At 43.3% G+C, this 13,389-nt stretch overlaps 1 protein-coding gene across 4 annotated transcripts in view; it reads left to right on the top strand.

Annotated features, from left to right (window-relative positions):
- The first annotated feature begins 4,775 nt into the window (after positions 1 to 4,775).
- Positions 4,776 to 13,389, top strand: part of vwa5b1 (von Willebrand factor A domain containing 5B1) — a 166,077-nt gene continuing 157,463 nt past the window's right edge. For 2 of the 4 annotated variants that reach the window (XM_051930362.1, XM_051930363.1), the window contains exon 1: positions 4,776 to 6,307. The gene's annotated coding sequence lies outside the window, so the exon portion shown is untranslated. The remainder of the gene's footprint in view (positions 6,308 to 13,389) is intronic. The other 2 variants (XM_051930361.1, XM_028807677.2) reach the window with 1 other exon arrangement.

A 13,389-nucleotide genomic window follows, 5' to 3' on the forward strand; every position in this document is an offset into this window, starting at 1 on the left:
TAGAGGGCATACCTTTTGGGGACTCCCTCGTACTGCTGGGAGACTTCAATGCTCACGTGGGCAATGACAGTGAGACCTGGAAGGGCGTGATTGGGAGGAATGGCCCCCCCCGATCTGAACCCGAGTGGTGTTTTGTTATTGGACTTCTGTGCTCATCATTGTCCATAATGAACACCATGTTCAAGCATAGGGGTGTTCATATGTGCACTTGGCACCAGGACACCATAGGCCTCAGTTCGATGATCGACTTTGTGGTCATGTCGTCGGACTTATGGCCACATGTCTTGGACACTCGGGTGAAGAGAGGGGTGGAGCTGTCAACTGATCACCACCTGGTGGTGAGTTGGTTTCGATGGTGGGGGAGGATGCCGGTCAGGCCTGGTAGGCCCAAATGTGTTGTGAGGGTCTGCTGGGAACGTCTGGCAGAGCCCCCTGTCAGAAGTAGCTTCAACTCCCACCTCCGGCATAACTTCGACCACATCCCGAGGGAGGTGGGGGACATTGAGTCCAAATGGGCCATGTTCCGTGCCTCTATTGTTGAGGCGGCTGAGGTCACCGAGGTGGTCAAAAAACTCCTTGGTGGCAGGGCCCCAGGGGTGGATGAGGTACACCCGGAGTTCCTCAAGGCTCTGGATGTTGTAGGACTGTCTTGGTTGACACGCCTCTGCAACATTGCATGGACATCAGGGACAGTGCCTCTGGATTGGCAAACCGGGGTGATGGTCCCCCTCTTTAAGAAAGGGGACCGAAGGGTGTGTTCCAACTACAGAGGGATCACACTCCTCAGCCTCCCTGGAAAAGTCTATTCGGGGGTCCTGGAGAGGAGGGTCCATCGGATAGTCGAGCCTCGGATTCAGGAGGAACAGTGTAGTTTTCGTCCTGGTTGCGGAACAGTGGACCAGCTCTACACCCTTAGCAGGGTCCTGGAGGGTGCATGGGAGTTTGCCCAACCAGTCTACATGTGTTTTGTGGATTTGGAAAAGGCATTCGACCGTGTCCCTCGGGGAATCCTGTGGGGGGTACTCCGAGAGTATGGGGTACCGGCCCCCCTGATAAGGGCTTTTCGGTCCCTGTACGATTGGTGCCAGAGCTTGGTCCGCATTCCCGGCAGTAAGTCAAACTCGTTTCCTTTGAGAGTTGGACTCCGCCAGGGCTGCCCTTTGTCACCGATTCTGTTCATAACTTTTATGGACAGAATTTCTAGGCGCAGCCAGGGCGTTGAGGGAGTCCAGTTTGGTGGACTCAGGATTGGGTCACTACTTTTTGCAGATGATGTTGTCCTGTTTGCTTCATCAGGCCGTGATCTTCAGCTCTCTCTGGATTGGTTCGCAGCCGAGTGTGAAGCGGCTGGGATGGGAATCAGCACCTCCAAATCCGAGACCATGGTCCTCAGCCAGAAAAGGGTGGCGTGCCCTCTCAAGGTTGGTAGCGAGATCCTGCCCCAAGTGGAGGAGTTCAAGTATCTCGGGGTCTTGTTCACGAGTGAGGGAAGAATGGAGCGTGAGATCGACAGGCGGATCGGTGCGGCATCCGCAGTAATGCGGGCGCTGCATCGGTCTGTCGTGGTGAAAAAAGAGCTGAGCCGCAAGGTGAAGCTCTCAATTTATCAGTCGATCTACGTTCCTACCCTCACCTATGGTCATGAGCTATGGGTATTGACCGAAAGAACGAGATCGCGAATACAAGCGGCTGAAATGAGTTTCCTACGCAGGGTGTCTGGGCTTTCCCTTAAAGACAGGGTGAGGAGCTCAGTCATCCGGGAGGGCCTCAGAGTAGAGCCGCTGCTCCTCCGCATCGAGAAGAGTCAGATGAGGTGGCTCGGGCATCTGATCAGGATGCCTCCTGGATGCCTCCCTGGTGAGGTGTTCCGGGCACGTCTAACCGGGAGGAGGCCCCGGGGAAGACCCAGGACACGTTGGAGGGACTATGTCTCCCGGCTGACCTGGGAACGCCTCGGGATTCTCCCGGAAGAGCTAGAAGAAGTGGCTGGAGAGAGGGAAGTCTGGGCATCTCTGCTCAAGCTGCTGCCCCCGTGACCCGACCTCGGATAAGCGGAAGAGGATGGATGGATAGATGGATGGATGTATTAACTTACGTTTACTTTTACGTTTACTTATTTGGCTGATATCTTTATCCAAAGCAAATGACAACATTTGAGATACAATTGATTACATTTCTTTGTTTTCAATTGGAGCACAGGCAGGTGAAGTGACTTTCAAACCTCGGGGGTTTGAAGTCCAAAGCCTTAACTGCTACACAAAGAATTTATTAAGAGGAAACTTAAGTGATTATTGGTATAAAATGTGCAGCAATTTAAATGACATTTTGAGTTTGAAAAAAGTTAAAGGTAACACCTCTTGATTTATATATATATAGTCTGATCATGAGCAAATCACTTCACCTGCCTATATGGTAGTGGTGGTGGTGGTGCTTGGGAGAATACACTTGTACAGCGCGTACAGGATAAAACACCTGAGGATCCCAAATTAGGACCCGAGCGCAGCCGTGCAGTGGGTGACACCTCAGCACCCCACTAGTTCGGATGGAGGTTTTGAGGTTTTTTTTTTTTTTTTTACAGTGGCTGCAGTGACAATCCTGCCACCAACCCTCAAATGTTCCCTTTGCAAGTTGAAGGACCTGGTGCAACTAAAAAACAAAAGAATGTAAACAGTTATATTTGAAATATTATAAGTTGCCTTAGATAAATGTGTCAGCCAAATAAGTTAATACATCTTTCATTATTGTAAATTATTGCTTCAAACTTAGATAAATGTAATGGGTTTCCAACTCAGTCATCGGGGACCCACAGACGGTCAAGGCTTCTGCTCGCTGCCAGCACCCCTGTACCAGGTAATAAACAGTGTACTAATGTGGACCCCATATGATCCTTGGGTGCACAATTTGATAGGTCCCATTTGGGATGCCCGTATTGAACAAATTTCTAACCTGTATGGGCATGCTAACTGGGGCGCTGGGTGCTGCCCGGAGTCTCCGACTCTCGGGACCCTAAATTTGATGTTTATACCGTTATGAATATGAGATATGTAAGATTAACGTTAAAAATGATTTATTATTAGAATTTTTAATAATTTAGAAGAGAGAATATTAATACTGTTTAGTGGGGCTAATCCAAGAAGCAATGTGCTCCAGTCTGTGTGGCTGACGGATAAAATGAAGTAACGGAAACGCGGTCTTGTCCAACAGAAATGCAGATCATGGTGATCATCTAATGCTGGCACTAAATTGGCTTAATTGTTCATGTATGAGGGTGTAGTAGTGAGTTTTTGCTGGATCGGAAGGTGTCGTGGTCTGGGTGGACATCATTAGGTAAGAAATTGCTGGAGGACATTCGAAAGTGGCGCCAAAATGAAATGAGACGACCACATCGATGCTTCTCCACCCCAGAGTTTTGTTGTATCTCCAGTATACGCACTCGAATGAAAGGGGCCAGCAGTGCAACAGGCGAATCCACGTCTGCGATGTTATAAAACTCAACTGTCAGCCCCGTCGAGTGGGGTGTTTTTCTTTTTCTTTTTCCTTGTCCGTATATGTGTTCGGGTTGGGGGGATTTTGCTACGCTGTTGCCAAGCCAGCCACAAGCGACTCTAAGTGCAAGAGCACAATTGGTTCTTAATCCATTCTGCGGAGGCTGAGAGCCAATTGGGTACCATGCTGGCGATTCACTTAACTCCTCGATGATGTAACGTGTCTAATCAAATAAAAGTCCTTACCACAAGCACCTTCCGTGTACAATGGCTGTGGTAAATCCACAGCGCAAAGGATTGACATTTTCATCTTTAAAATCGGTAGCATAAAATTCGTGCAGTTAAAATAGGTCATTACATATGTTTAAGTGAAGGTGGCTTATGCTGATTTCAGTGCTGCTGTTTCGTAGGTCAAGTTGCGAGATTCCTGCTTTGGACAGTCTGACATAATTGTGCATGTTCAACTATAAACGTGAATTAACAGTTAAGCCTGTTTCATCTGCAGTTTAAGAGAATGCGTAATGAGGATGACAATGTCCTGCAATGCACTGGCATCCCGTCCGGGGTTAACTCCAGCTTTGGGTCCATTACATTGAAACAGGAAAATATGGGAATCAGAAAATGCTTGGATGATTATGTCAAAGTTTACCAGCTGTTCTTAGTTGCCGTTGTTACTCAGTCTATATAAGTGGGTACGGGGCTCGGAAGTGGCCATTAAGATGAAAGGTCATTCAAACAGAACATTTTCCGTGTTTCTCCACTGCAGATACTCCGTGTACAACAATGATGGAACTCATCCTAGTTTACTTTTAATTGCCCGATCATGACTAAATGTTGCATATATTACAGTCTTTCCAGATCCGCTATTGCAAATGGGCAAAACCAAGAATGTACATAAATTAACAGACATAATTAAACAAAACATCTAAAACAGCTATTAGGCTACACCCGTTCCTGCGCATGATAATTTTTTTACGTTGCACGGCCCTATTGAGAATGCGCCATTGATTTACCTGATAATAATAATAATAATAATAATAATAATAATAATAATAATAATAATTCTTATTTTTACTAGGATATAAATACATTAAAATCATTACCAGATCTCGCCTTTAAAAGCTTCAAACGGAAATGTTCATAACAAAATAATACTAAGTTCATGAACATTTCTTACAAGGTTGAAGCTACAGGCTGCTAATAAGCAGCCAGACGAATACATAGCCGTGAATAAGTCGTTAACTTCGACCAGGAAGGGACAAAGAAACTGCGGCTGTTATTTATTTCTTATTTCTTGTTGCTGGGATAGGGTCAGCCCTTTCGATCGTGACTCCATAATTAGATTAAGCGGGTTCTGAAAACGGATGGATGAAAATATCATGGAGTGAAACATCTCACGGGGGCTTCTCAACATAAACAACCCCAGGAAGCAGCGTTTCTCAGGATGACAATGTCCGTCACTGTAACTGACAAGCTGTCAATAACCTCTTGCCAGCCTGGTCGGTGGTTTAATCAGGCTCACAGCTAAGGTTAACTCGTCAGTTACTCGCATGCCAGTCTACTCTGCATTAGCAAAATACGCGTCGTTCCGCCTCATTCTACAGGTGCAACCCTTTCAGTGTCTAGAGTCTCTTCTTGAAGTGTTTGCAAAACCGCAGTTCGAGATCCATCACGTTAAAGTTAACAACCGATCATTAAATCAAACATGTAACCGATCACCGATTCATCAAGACTCTGCTAAAATGTCAGTGGACAAAAAAATTCCTGCGCTTTCCGATACTCCGACCCATCGCGAATTGTCTTTATGCTTGTGCCCAGATAGCACCAGGCGAATAACGCCGCGGCATGCCAGATCACTTATACCGCAGGTCCCTTAATCAATGGAGGGCTGTTTGACAATTAACAGTTTACTATTTACCGCATAGTGCGCAAGAGCTACAAGTGCCGTAACCAACTTGGTCTGAGTGTCCATTTAATAAGTTAACGCCCTGCCACGAGTATCTTCTCCTGCAAAGAGCGACATGAGGGAAGGTTTATTTTGCGGGGCAGGTCGCCTGAATGTGGAACGGGGTGCCGTCCTATTAACCCTTCACGGGCCGCTATGATCCACGCGAAGCAATCAGGGATGAGTCCGCATGAGAAGGACAAAGTGATGGGAAGGGGGCTGAGCCCTCGTCGAACAGGGCGAGCCGGCGCAAGAACCGCATGTGCACGGGAAAGCTTGCCAGACAGGGCAATGAATAGCATTACCGATGGAGCCTGCGCATCCGGTTAAGACTTTTAGCTAATGTCCTTTAAGAAAAGACAGCGGACTGCATATTGATTGTCATGGTTACCTCGATGACAAAACAGATGGATCACCCTAATGATGGCTACAAATATACTTGAGCAAACTCGCGCATCTGCTCGGATTCTCTTCTGTAGTCGAAGAGAAGGTGACTGTGAATGAATGAATGAATGAATGAAGGAAGGTCGGTTTGGGGGCTATCGATGCTGATGGTGCTGCTTTTCAGCGCTGTCAACCATTAAGCAAAGGCGCCAGGTACAGAAGAGAAAAGACTTGGACACAGAAACCTGGGAGTGCAGCTACGTGTTGCTGCAGCTCGCGCGCTCTCTGATCGGATATTTTCTTTCTTTCTTTCTTTCTTTCTTTCTTTCTTTCTTTCTTTCTTTCTTTCTTTCTTTCTTTCTTTCTTTCTTTCTTTCTTTCTTCGCCATTTGCCATTAAAAGGGCACGTCTGCCTCTTTGTGTTTTTCGTCAGTTTAATCTGAAGATGCTACAAGCCTGAGATTTGTGGAAACACCCTGCTGATCTCATACAGGTAAGAGGAACCTTTTCTTTTACCAATCGAATTGTTTATCCTGAATACATCGACCCGTGCCTGATCTGTACTTCCATGTTTGCAGGTATTCATGACAGCATTTAATAATATCTGTTGTGCGATAAGGTTAATAAAGCCACAGCGTTTCAAAACTATTCTATAAACATTCACACGTTACTCTTCTTCCTGGTGAATGTATCTATTTTATTATATCTGTGAAAACTTTGGATTCTCCATCCACCCATCTTCTGAATTGTTCATAACATGGTTTCGTTGAGCCAGAGCCTAGTCGGTTTTAAAGAGATCAAGGTACAAACCATCCCGGGATGGGACTCTAATCAGTCGTCTCCAGGAGACTCATTAGAACGGATAACTTGCTTAACACGCATGTCTTTAGGATGCGAAATGATTTCAGATTAATTGGAGGACATCCATGAGAAGAGCCTACATCGGGAAACCAGGCACAATGAGCCAGCAACGCTGACCACTACGCCACTTTGCAGTCCCTCAAAATTTACCACACGCTATGTAAGTCGTTTCATTATTATGTATTATCCGCCACCGGAGACTGACTGCGAGCGCGATGCGCGTTATCCTTATACAATATAACATTAATATCAGGTGCTGGATGAACAGACACCCTATATGTGCATTCAGGGCAAGTGCCCGGAGCAGACGTGCAGCACCTGAGTTTGCTTAAAGGTGCTACTGCACATACTGAACATAAACCGACGTTTGCCCATTGTTGGCATCTGCGTCTGGCCCACCTAGTGCTTCCATGTCTGATGTGGGCACTTGCCATGAAAGAGCGTCTCTGAAAGAATACGAATGCATGAACATTTGCTAAAGAACATATAGAAATGGAGAAAGTTTTCATCCAAGCGGAAAAAGTTAGAAACACAAAAAATCGGCTTTGTGCTTAATTATTTTTTCAGCATAGAAATAATTTGTCCCCTTTTTTAAAAAATATAAATGTAGTGAACACATTCCAGTAAAGGCAGTACATATGCATGCATTCATATAAATGTAAGTTGTGTTCGCAATACTACAAAAGAGGTAGATATACTGAAACATTTTGATAGATAGTAAATATTCATGTAAATACAGACGGTAGACACATAAATTCATTTAAATGAAGGAAATGCACACATTCACATCAATGAAGTAAAGGCACAGATGAATAGGTAGTAAACAAAAGCATGCACATCAAATGGAATTTTATATATTAGTGTAATAAAACATTGATGAATTTATATAAATCGAATTACTATGCACACATCTTAAAAAATATGATCAACACATACATGCACAAATATGCTTAACATTTTAATAAATGAACTGCACACCCAGGTACAGCATACTAACTGTGGTACGTGCACACACGCACACACACACACTCACGCACACACACAGATTAGTATAAATTCAGTTTAACAGGCAGACAGTTAACTGTATCCACCCATCTCTCCATCTTCCCATTCATCCAGTCCTTATTCGACTCTTATAATTCAGCCGCGGGTCGTGTTACCCGTTGACCTGCACACATTTACTTCTCTCTTTATTTCTACCGGTCATTCTTCCTATATCTGCCCTGTAGATTCTACATGACCATAAAGTATGGCTATCTGATCTTTGGCATACTTTCTTTCATGTGCTCTGGGTAATCTATGTTTCGTGTGTTTATTCGACTGTATAGGTTTTTCCTTGAACTAAGATTAAATGAACCGGGCTTTATTTCTGCCCGGTGATAAAAACGGAATGACAATGAGAAACAAGTTGTGCAACTGTTTAATATGTCTAAGGAGTGCAAAGTTAACATATACTGGAAAGAACAATGAAGAAAGTGAAAATGCCGAAACAATTTAAGACAAACCTTTTCAGACAGGAAAAAGAGTCGCTGCATGGCTCCCCAATCTACTTTGCTCTCCTGCAAATTAGACAGCTTCCAGTCACTGGCGTTTATATCAAGTCAGTTGTTTTATTCCGACTTTTGATAAGAATCAATTCTATCGCTGCCAGCTCTGAAGCTTCTTTGTCTGCCTATCACTCACCTGCTTTTTTGTGATCTCAAAAGCAAAGAGCTGAGAAAAGGAATTGTGTGAGCTTTTACGCATTACCAAACTGAAAGGAGCTGCAATGAAAATTTAATAGCAATCTAATTAAGGAAGATGGAGAACACAGAGCTCCTGCAGAAACATTTGGTTGCTTTGTTTTAAATAATGACATGTTGATATTTAGAGTCCTTACTCATTACAAGATGAGGAGAAACACACACACACGTAATTATAAGAAGGCCATATGAGGGCAGCTCCATGACACTACCTGGATCACCAAAAATGGATTCCTGTCCTGGAGGTGAAAGTAAAAAAAGTACCAGTTGGGCTCCATGCCATGTGTGTAATACATACAGGAGGTCAGTGAGATGAAGAAAAACACAACAAGCTGTTTGACTAGTCTGGAGAATCTATTCATAAAGCAAAAGAAGTATATTTACACCCACCAGTGTCTGCCTGTTCAGCATGACTTAAAGGAAAGGACCCCAATGAAAAGAGCGAGCATTTGAAGCAGATTGGCTCCTCTCATTTCCTCTGCAGGGAGGTGCGGCTGTAAGATCCAGGTGATCAAGCTTGTGAATTGGATTTGACTTTAAAAATGTAATTTGTGATGTGATTGACACTGTAACCAGCATGCCAGCGTGCTAGAGGGACTTTAGAAGGGCTGGGGCGATATATCAATGTCACTGTTTCTAAATTGTGTCTGGAATTTAAATGTCGCTCCAACCTCTGTCCAGATTTTACTGTCACAGAGCAAAGGATTCTTGTAGAGTGATCCGAGCGATAAGACTGTTTCAACTGCAAGGCTCCCTGGGTGATGCAATAATCAGGGAGTTGGGCAGTAATCCTCCCTCATGTCTCAGTAGACAAGGCTGGCCAGGGCGTCATACAATAAATGTCAGTATTTGGTACCTTCACCAGGGGATAAAGAACTAAAGCTGGAAAAATGGCGTTTTTCTATCCACGTATATTCCAGTGTGAAGGTACAGATCTCTGTTCTCTCCCATGGCCATGCCACTCAGTACTGAATCAGCAGCACCACTGCACACTTTCACGAAACGCAGATAATTAGCTATAGTGACAATATGGAATCTCCACAAATCGAGAATCTTAAAGATATAATAAAGAGGTGACACCGGAGATCTCATTGCTCGTTTTAAGGCTACAGATTGCAGTTGTGAAAAAAGATAAACAAACATTATGTCAAAGTGTTGGGACTCCACCTTGTTTGATTGAAAAGGGTAACAAAAGACCATTTTGCAGCTGCAGTAGTGAATAGAGATGTATATTCTTCATTGTAAGGTGCCCTCTAAGGAGTTGTTTGAAGAAATGATAACCCACTTATGGTACACATTGCTCTTTTATCCTGAAGGGGCAGAAGAGGACTCAGAGTAATTGTTTGTGATCTTCATGGCAAGGCTAGGAAGACAAGTGAAAAGGCTGTTAGTGACTGTGTCCTTCCTTGCCCTCCTCCTCCTCTTCTTCCTCTGTGCTGTAAGCTACTCACCAGGCTCACATGTAAGACACAGTGAAGAAGTCCAGTGACGGCCTAAGCAAAAAATCATGAGTGAATTTAATGACATCTGTTAAATCAGTGGCTCTCAAACTCAATCATGGGGACCCCATGTGGGTGCAGATTTTTGTTTTAAACCAGTGGTGAGCAACGCCGGTCCTGGAAGGCTGCAGTGGCTGCAGGTTTTTGTTCCAACCCACTTTCTTAATGAGAAGTCAGTTATTGCTGATGAACACACTTATTGCTCAAGTGACATTTTCCTGTTTCATTTTAGTGGTCTCGCTTGTTAAGATTTCAAACCCATAATTGCTTATTTTAGTCGTCAACTGCTGCATTCACTTTTTTAATTGCTTCTGATTAGCAATGTGATGCACATGACAAAGGAGCCAGCAGCTGTCCCCCACCTTGTTTCATTTTACACTGGTGTGCAGTCATCGTGCACTACTTAATTTAATAAAAAACTGAGAAGGAAACTGAAGAGAAGAAAGTGAAGGACAAAGAATTACCTGACATTGCAGAGTTAAAACATTAAAAAAAAACATGAAATTAGGTAAGAACTGTATTGGCAAGGATTGTTTTCTGATTAAACAAGGGGGCTTTGCTCCCTGCTTGCTTCGCTCGCCAACCCCCAGGCCGGCGCTACGCGCAAGCTATTTTGCAGCTTTGACGCTCGTGTATGGGGATGCAGATGTACAATTTAAACAGATTGTTATTTTCATGGGAATTGTTACATATACAGTACATAATAGAACTAACTATTTTACATTACAGCTAATAATTAACCATATTTAAAAATATTAAAATGTAATATTTTGAAAGTAAAGTATGTTTCATGTTGCGTTAGAGTTTCTTGGTGCGTTATATGATTTTGCTCTGTTTGGCTTTGAAATTAACATGCTAATATTTTTTAAAACTTACACTTTTACTGTAAAACTTCAGTAAAATTGTCGTCAATATCGTATTGAATTTTGATTCTGTGATTAGACTTACATCATGACAACGCAACGTATAACTGCCCATGAGAAAGTTTTGTTTCTTTCTCTCTAATAAATAAACTGACTTTTTCGAATGTTTGTCTCTATTCTAACGGGAAACGGTTAACGGTTAATGCTTCACCACCTGAGGCCACAGGTTCAACACGCCCTCGACCCTCTGCAGTTTGCATATCAGGAGAAGGTGGGAGCAGAGGATGCCATCATCTATATGCTACATCGATCCCTCTCTCACTTGGACAGAGGCAGTGGTGCTGTAAGAATTATGTTTCTAGACTTCTCTAGTGCCTTCAACACAATCCAACCTCTGCTCCTTAGTGACAAGCTGACAGAGATGGGACTAGATTCATACCTGGTGGCATGGATCGTGGACTATCTTAAAGACAGACCTCAGTATGTGCGTCTTGGGAACTGCACGTCTGACATTGTGGTCAGCAACACAGGAGCGCCACAAGGGACTGTACTTTCTCCGGTCCTGTTCAGCCTATATACATCAGACTTCCAATATAACTCGGAGTCCTGCCACATGCAAAAGTTCGCTGATGACACTGCTATCGTGGGCTGCATAAGGAGTGGGCAGGAGGAGGAGTATAGGGACCTAATCAATGACTTTGTTAAATGGTGCGACTCAAACCATCTACACCTGAACACCAGCAAAACCAAGGAGCTGGTGGTGGATTTTAGGAGGCCCAGACCCCTCATGGACCCCGTGATCATCAGAGGTGACTGTGTGCAGATGGTGCAGACCTATAAATATCTGGGAGTGCAGCTGGATGATAAATTGGACTGGACTGCCAATACTGATTCTCTGTGCAAGAGAGGACAGAGCCGGCTATACTTCCTTAGAAGGCTGGCGTCCTTCAACATCTGCAATAAGATGCTGCAGATGTTCTATCAGACGGTTGTGGCGAGCGCCCTCTTTTACGCGGTGGTGTGCTGGGGAGGCAGCATTAAGAAGAAAGACGCCTCACGGCTGGACAAACTGGTGAGGAAGGCAGGCTCTATTGTTGGCATGAAGCTAGAGAGTTTGACATCTGTGGCAGAGCGGCGGGCGCTCAGCAGGCTCCTATCAATTATGGAGAATCCACTGCATCCACTAAACAGTGTCATCTCCAGACAGAGGAGCAGCTTCAGCGACAGACTGCTGTCACTGTCCTGCTCCATTGACAGACTGAGAAAATCGTTCCTCCCCCAAACTATGCGACTCTTCAATTCCACCCGGGGGGATAAACGTTAACATTATATAAAGTTATTGTCTGTTTTTACCTGCATTATTAACAATCTTTAATTTAATATTGTTTTTTGTATCAGTAAGGTGCTGCTGGAGTATGTGAATTTCCCCTTGGGATTAATAAAGTATCTATCTATCTATCTATCTATCTATCTATCTATCTATCTATCTATCTATCTATCTATCTATCTATCTATCTATCTATCTATCTATCTATCTATCTATCTATCTATCTATCTATCTATCTATCTATCTATCTATCTATCTATCTATCTATCTAATATGAATGGCATATCAAGATCTTCTTTGGTGTCTAATGTTATCCGGGGAAGATCTACTACATTACCTTTCTTGGATACATCCTTCTTTCAACAGTAATTCGGCCAGTGGAATACCAGACAGTGTTAACGGTTGTAGACATTCTTCGTGATATTGTAAGTTGATGGTTTCATCTTCTGCACCATCACCACCAACTGTTTCAGCAGAGTCTATTGATACACATTTAACCAATTTGCTGTGTAACCGATCGACAATTTTCACATTAATTCGTTTGACTTCATCGGTTCTTGATGCTAGGATTGCCTGTGTACTCATTTCTTTTGTTGATATCCCTTCGGGATGAAATTCATCAATAAGATTTGGACATAAAAAGTCTTCTTTAATTGGAAACTTAAAGTGAGAAGAACATAAAAAAATGATAATAGCTGAGAACGCAGGAAATGTGTCTGTCAAAAGCATTCACACGAATGAGATGCGAGTGGACCGTGTGCGTGGTTGAATATGGTTGAGAGGAGGGCGTGACTTGAAAAAAATCTCATGGCCAAAATCTCATCTCATGGGACTTGAAAAAATCTGTCCTAAAAAGTCGTGTCTTGTCACAGGATTTTTTTTATATAACAGACAATTGAACTGGAACGAAAACATGCAGACACTCCAGGATCGATGTTGCTCACCCCCTTTTCTAACCTACAGCTTTTAAATTTACCTCCTAGCCTAAGTAGACAAGCTGGTATTTCCAAATTTTGATGTTTTAGGATCAATGTAGATATTACAAAACTATGTTTGGTAGTTTTTTTATTAGAATTTATGTTACATGGAGATTATTCAGTGTTTTGTTTTAACATGATTTTTATGATTTCAATCCTCATCATGCTTTTAATTCTGCTTTCCCAGGTGTTCAGGTTATTTAATCCATTATTTAACAGTGAGCACCTTAGTATGACTGACATGGAAGTAGTTGCAGCTTTTTAGCATTTAGTGTTGTTTGCTTGGGTGTTTGCTCTGCGTATTGT

This window comes from Erpetoichthys calabaricus, chromosome 8, assembly GCF_900747795.2.
Source record: "Erpetoichthys calabaricus chromosome 8, fErpCal1.3, whole genome shotgun sequence".
Taxonomy (NCBI): domain Eukaryota; kingdom Metazoa; phylum Chordata; class Cladistia; order Polypteriformes; family Polypteridae; genus Erpetoichthys; species Erpetoichthys calabaricus.